We start from the raw sequence: 5,458 nt of genomic DNA, 5'->3' as shown, positions 1-5,458 counted from the left end.
CCATTCATCTGCTCCATCTACCGTTCCTCTCTCTCCTAGCTATCTGTGCAGGGGACGCGCTAGGAGGAGAGGAGCTCTGAGCGAAGAGGAGTCACGCCGTGCAGGGGCCGAGTCGGGAGGAGGTCCCGCCAGATACGGGTCATGACGGGGAGGGGATCCCGCCGGGCAGGGGTCGTGCCAGAGAGGAGCTTGCCCCTACTCATCGGGGCCGCGCAAACCACGAGCACGTTCCTCCTATGCTGCCTACTTACAGGAACCGGCACACACGCGAGGGCGGAGGCCGGCCCAGAGACACCGAAGGCATCGGTCATATCCTCCACTGGTGGGGTGGCAAGAGGCACCATGGGGACGCCATGCCCGTCGCCGTCAGCATCATTGCCAGCAACGCTATCTGACGAAGCCGCTGTGTCGGGTCGGAGCTGGGCATCGTTGTTGTTCGGTTTTAAGTTGTGTTTTCATAACTTGATTGACCTAAAAATAGGGGGTATATGTTGACACTCAAAAGTGTCTCGAGGTGGACCATGGGCATCGCCAACAAGTTATAAACGTCATACATGTGCTGGAGATCAATTGGCGCGACAAAATAGCAAACAAAACACGCGAAGAAGATGGCGAGCCGCACGAGCCTCCACCAGTTGGCTTAGCCGACTCTACTTGTTGGCGTAGCCGACTTCCAGATTCGGCTAAGCCGACTCCCCCTTCCAACCGGCCAAGCCAAGCTCCCAGGCCCATGAAAGTCGGCTAAGCTGACTCCCCCTGCAATTCTGAACCGATTTGTTTTCAAACCGGTTTTTGGTATGTTTTTGACGTGGGAAACTTGAAGAACGCGTTTGGACTTATTTTCTACTGGGATAAGACAACATCCCTCTATATATATGAGAGGATCACGGCCAAATGAGGATCCCAACTTCCAATCATAACAAAATCAATCTACTGCACCCTTTACCCCTTTTCCTCTCTACGTTGATGTTCGTTGCATCTCCTGGCGAGATTCAATGGCATTTTAGGTGGCATTTACTGGTCCTAGGACACCATCCATGTGCTCCTCCCCGACGGGTCTTCCTGGGAAAAGTTGGGGCGTCTATCAAGCAAAGAACAGGCTCAACATCGGTCTAACCAGTCCCTAGATCGGTTTAGTCGATCCCGCTGCATTCTTGCTGTGTTGAGGGTTGATTGCTATCCACCGGTCGTGCTAGCCCTTGCCGGTGTATGATCCGGATCCCTTCAGACGTCAACATCTGCTTCATCAGAGAAGCCATAACTGTAGCTATACCAAATGAGCCCTAAAGCTAAAAAAACTGTTTTCACTGGTGAAGTTAGGCTATGCCAAATAAGACCTAAATACTATGTATGTAACCTGCAGACTCAGGGCCTGTTTGGATTGGAGCTAGCCAAACTTGCCTAGACCAGACATGAATCCTAGACGTCCCATTTTTGACGCCTGGGGCAGGATGCATTTGCCAGGCAGGGCTTCATCCGAACAGGCCCTCAGAGACATCCACCAGGTGTGCCGGCAAATTGGAAAAAAGGGTCCAGCTGCTGGATCCCCAGCACAAGATGCTTGTGCTTGTCCTTTTGTCCATTGGGTGGTCAACATCGCCATTACCCACTAGCATATATATTATTCATTCACAAATGTAGTCTGTGGTCCGTAATCCTTAATTATGTTATAAGCAAATGCAGTCTGTGATCCGTAATCACAAATGCTATGGATGTGGGGCCATGCTGGGCAGCTCCAACTCCAACAAACCTGCGTCCATGAACGTGGAGGCCATCCTCCAGATGAAGGCAGGCCTCGGCGAGGACAGTTACGCGAAGAACTCTGCGACTCAGGTCAGCAGTCTCGCTCGTCACACACACCATAGTTAATTATCGATCTCGTCAGTCACAACCATATAATAAAATCCATTATTAGACGGTGCATGTTCACCCACTAGCTAGTTGTCTGATGCACGCATGCACGCGCGCGTTCCTGCAGAAGAAGGGCATGGACACCGTGAGGAGCCTTGTGATCGATTCAGCAACGCAGCTGTACGTGTCACTCAGACCGGAGACGTTCACGGTGGCAGACCTTGGGTGCTCCACGGGGACGAACGCGCTCAGCATGGTGGCGGACATCGTCACCAGCATAGGCAAGCAGTGGCGAAGCTAAAACAAATTAGAGGAGGGTGCACTTGTCGGGGGTGCATAGACATGTCTCATGGGGGTGCATATGTGGTGAAATTTTAACCAAACTCATTGATTTTGCATTTTTGGGGGGTGCCTGTTCACCCCCAAACCATAGTGTAGCTTCGCCCCAGGCAAGCTGTGCAGGAGCAACGACGGATCGCCGCCGCCAGAGTTCTCGGTGCTCCTCAACGATCTTCCTAACAACGACTTCAACACCGTCTTCTCCCAGCTGCCGGAGTTCATCACTTCCAGGCTGAAGGCGGCCGATGATCAGCAGTTGCCTACGGTTCTCGTGTCCGGCGTCCCGGGATCCTTCTACGGGTCCCGAAAAGGAGCCTGCACTTGGTTTGCTCCTTCGCTAGCCTGCACTGGCTCTCTCAGGTACATCTACGTCCGTCCCATTTACTTGTAAGTTGTAACGTTAATTTGTTAGCATCACACTCGATCACCTACCTGAGACATTCCATGAATGAATTTCAGGTCCCTCGACTTTGTGACGATGAGACGAACACGCCGATTAACAAGGGGAAGATGTTCATATCAAGCACGAGCCCTCCTGCCGTGCTGGCGGCTTACCTGAGACAGTTCCAGAGAGACTTCCGCCTTTTCCTCCGGTCGCGTGCCGCCGAGGTCGTCTCTGGCGGACGCATAGTTATCTTGATGCATGGACGGCAGACGGAGGGCTTCACGGACGTGAAAACCACCCTGCTGCTGTGGGATCTCCTCTCCGAGTCCCTTGCAGCGCTTGTTTCGCAGGGCTTGGCCGAGCAGGAGTAGGTGGACGCCTACGACGTGCCGTTCTACGCGCCCAGCGTACGGGAGGTCCAGGAGGAGGTGAGCAGAGAAGGCTCCTCCAGCCTCGACCACGTGCGGACATACGAGGCGACTCATGGCGGAGGCGATGCCGAGAGAGATGGCAGGATGATAGCTATGGCTGTCAGGGCCATCCATGAATCCATGCTCAGCCACCACTTCGGGCCGGGCATCGTGGACCCGCTGTTCCACAAGTACAGCGAGCTTCTCACCCAGTTCATGGAGAAGGGAGAGGTAGTCATGACTGTCCGGATAGGAATGGTTCTCACATGGTTGTAGATCAATTTGGCGGCAGACTTCCTTTCCTGGGTAGGAGACTTTTGTTTCCACCGAATTCGTGCGGCAACATCATATCAATCTGGCCTGCCGCCACCAAAGGAAGCGCAAATGGTGACCACTGCGGCCGAAACAACATCATACACGTGCATAGTTCTGGGATTCGGTATATGAAATAATTAACCGAACTTGAGGAGCGGTTTGGAAAGCACCATTTTCTCTGGCTCTGCTTTCTGTACTCCCTCCGTTCTAAATAAACTAATTTTTAGAGTTGTCCTAAGTCAAATTTTTTATATTTCATTAGAAGTATAGAAAAAATTACACATATTTGTGATACAAAATAAACATATATTATGATAATATAATTTATAATGTATCTAATGATATTAATTTGGTGTCATAAAATCTCGACGTTTTTTTTATAAATTCAGTCAAACTTGAAACATTTGAAAAAACTCTAGAAATTGATTTATTCACAGACGAAGGAGGCATTTTGTTAGCTCTCTTTTTAAACATTTCTCTGAACACAGAGACAAAACATCCTCTATCCTGTTTCTCTGAAGTGTTAGAGCCCACGCTGCTGCTCTGATGCCGTCCCAATCGAAGATTACAGGAAATCACGTCATTTGTCAAAAGTAGAAAGCTGTTAAATTGCAGGGAAAACTGTGTTTCTATTATTTTTCAAGAGATGCATAAACTCTGTCAATTTCAATATTCTTGGAAGATAAAGATGAATTAGACGATAACGCCAAGAAATAAATAACTTATGAGTTTTGAAACAAAACAAATATTCCAAGGTAACAACTTATGGGCATATTTCATATATTAACCGAACAATGACCGGTGCATAATATTTTGCACTCTCTGCGTTCCAAATTGTAAATTGTTTTGGCTTTTCTAGATACATAGTTTTTGTTATGCATGTAGATATACACTTTTTCTAATACATAGTAGACACTATGAACCTAGAAAAGCAAAAACGACTTGCAATTTGGAATGGAGGGAGTATATCAGATATTTACTGTACGATGAGCACGGGAGAAAACGGATTTACCGATCGAGGTTTTATTGGTATAGTCTACCAACAGGTAATCCATTGTTATTATGAATTTTTAGCAGCCAGCACGTCTACCAGCTCGTAGCAGCCTAGCAGGTATGCGAATCAGGCAAGCTCATTGTATCGCAAGTGGTTATAGATACCGTTTGTCCACATACAGATATTAGTATCATAAACCCCAAGAACATCAATATTCATACCAAATTGTTCATCATAGGCACATGACTTACCAAGGTTTTCATCTCAAGGAAACAACAACAAAGAAAGAAGGGAAGCAAAAATAGAAATCTAGCAGCAGGTAAGTCATGAAATACTTCATATAATCATAAATCTAGCAGGGAAAATGTAACAAAAATGTGCCAAGACAGAGGGAATAGGGAGAATAAGAAGGCAAAAGATGCTCAAATCAATGGATAGACCACAGATGGAGGAAGTGGGGGGCCTACTGTTGCTGATGGGTTCCCTGGCCCAACCAAGGAGCCGAAGACAGGAGCTCACCGCCGAATCTGGAGGAGCAAGAGAGCGAAGCGGAGAGGAAGCCAGAGATGGGATTTCACTGCTGAATTTAGAGGAGTAAGAGAGCAGAGCAGAGCAGAGAGGAAGCCAGAGACAGGAGCTCACTGCTGAATCTAGAGGAGCAAGAGGGTGGAGCAGAGAGGGAGCGAAGACCGGAGCTCACTACCGAATGTGCAGGAACAAGAGAGCGGAGCGGATAGGAAGGTGAGGGAGCACGGTGCAAGTGGTAACCCTATCGAGCAGGCAGGGCGAGGGTGCATCCGTGCGGCCCACGCGCGTGCTCCACTAAGCCAGGCTCGGCAGCGAAGGCCAAATTCCACGTGCCTCTTGAGCTAGGCCACAGGATGCTCCCTACATCTGACAAGCATGGCTGTGGTGGGAGGCCAGGCAACCAAACATATCGCCCCTGCATGAGACGGACCTGGCTGAGGGCTGGGGAGGGCAACCAAACAAGCCCTAGGTGAATCTGATAGATAAGCCTAGTGCTCGGCACTTGTATCTTACTTTTCTGCAATTTACTTTTCAGGCTTCTAAGCCTTGTAATAGGAATATGCTCAGCATCCACTTTAGTGGCTAGAATATGCTAGAGCAGGTGAGGAGAGCAGCCGACTGCTTTATATAAGCAGT

General features: G+C 49.0%; 1 pseudogene; it reads left to right on the top strand.

Annotated features, from left to right (window-relative positions):
* The first annotated feature begins 1,758 nt into the window (after positions 1-1,758).
* On the top strand, positions 1,759-3,261 carry LOC136506488 (probable methyltransferase TCM_000336; annotated as a pseudogene).
* Positions 3,262-5,458: the final 2,197 nt, after the last annotated feature.

This window comes from Miscanthus floridulus, chromosome 15, assembly GCF_019320115.1.
Source record: "Miscanthus floridulus cultivar M001 chromosome 15, ASM1932011v1, whole genome shotgun sequence".
Classification (NCBI taxonomy): domain Eukaryota; kingdom Viridiplantae; phylum Streptophyta; class Magnoliopsida; order Poales; family Poaceae; genus Miscanthus; species Miscanthus floridulus.
Note: the sequence above shows the minus strand (reverse complement) of the source record. Positions and strands in the feature narration are given on the sequence as shown.